The 1314-nt window shown below is 55.5% G+C and overlaps 2 protein-coding genes across 2 annotated transcripts in view; both read left to right on the plus strand.

Moving 5' to 3' along the window:
* SIX4 (SIX homeobox 4) overlaps positions 1-1314 on the plus strand; it is a 33391-nt gene that overhangs the window by 27722 nt on the left and 4355 nt on the right. The window lies entirely within an intron of this gene.
* The window catches only part of LOC104842083 (homeobox protein six1-like), a 7406-nt gene that overhangs the window by 2111 nt on the left and 3981 nt on the right, over positions 1-1314 (plus strand). The window lies entirely within an intron of this gene.

Raw genomic sequence — 1314 nt, forward strand, 5'->3', positions numbered from 1 at the left:
AGCCACCCCGGCAGCACTGGGGGGGTCTGGGGAGGTGTGAACGGGTGGGGATGGGGGGGAGTCCCCCCCTTTCCGTGGGGGGACCTGCACACTCCGGAGACGCGTGGGTACCCGAGGGTCGCGTCACGCACACGGACACGAACACGCAGGGGAGATGCAACGTAGCCGGTGCCGGCTGGAAGGCAAGCCGGCAGGCTTCCGTGCAGAAAAGGAGTTAAACCCCGCCGTTGTCCTTTGATTTAGGAAACGGCTCATCCAATTCAGTTCCAGATTATTCAGGGGCAGACTGCCTCGCTCGCTCCCTCTCTCCCCACACCAGCCCAAACATCTTGAAGTAATCAGCAGCTGAGAACGGAGACGTCCCCCTGGCATCTCAGGTTAAAGAAGGAGGTCCAGGAAAATGTGGTAGAGCCATTACAAGAAACCTGAGATGCATTCATCAGAGACTCCAATTGCCATCGCATTAGGATTGATTAGAGACCAGCAGTACCGTAATGACCCGGAAAGAGGGGCATACGGGGATTATTAATATCAGACTTCTTAAAAAAAAAAAAAAAAAAAGAAAGAAAAAAAGGAGGAGGAGGGAAAATTTAAAAAACAAAAGCGCATCGCGGGGCTGCCGCTCGTATGCAGACTTACCTGAGGAGCACAGGCACCGGCGAGCCGCACCGACGAAAATTTATCTAACTTCTAGGGAAGAAAAAGCCAACAAACACGGAAAAAACCCCACCTCTGGACCCCCTGCAATCGCCCGCTCCCATACACGGCTCCCACCGAAATTTCCCAGCGCCGGGGCTGCGCAGGCGGCGGCTGGGGGGGGGGGGGGGGGGCGGCCGGGCTCCCCCCCCCGGGCCAAAAGAAGCCGGTCCCCGGGGCCGGCGACAGCAAGGACAAGTTAAGGAGCCTCCAAGGAGGAGCAAGGAGACCTCGGTGGCTCGTCTCCTTCTCAGTTCCCTGCGCCAAAACAAATCAGCCCCTCCTGGTCTCGGTTTAAATGTAGCTCACTGGATAATTAACTCCATCTTTCCAGCCCTGCTTTAACTGTTTATTTAGTGTCACCCCGTATTACCATCACTAGCACTTTCCTCTGAACAGGAGGAGCTGGAGGGTTTCACCTCCCAAAAGGAAATTCTTCGTAGCTTAAAAGAATCAGCATCCAGGAGGTACATTAGCGAGCAGGAAAGGGGGGGGGGGGGGGGGGGGGGGGGGGGGGGGAAAAAGGGCGAAAATAAGGGTGTGGGGGGACAGGGACAGAAAGACGTATCGGCCGTCAGAGAGAGAGAGAGAGAGAAAGAGAAAAAGAAAAAAAAAAAC

This window comes from Haliaeetus leucocephalus, unplaced genomic scaffold, assembly GCF_000737465.1.
Source record: "Haliaeetus leucocephalus isolate CR32 unplaced genomic scaffold, Haliaeetus_leucocephalus-4.0 Scaffold944, whole genome shotgun sequence".
Taxonomy (NCBI): domain Eukaryota; kingdom Metazoa; phylum Chordata; class Aves; order Accipitriformes; family Accipitridae; genus Haliaeetus; species Haliaeetus leucocephalus.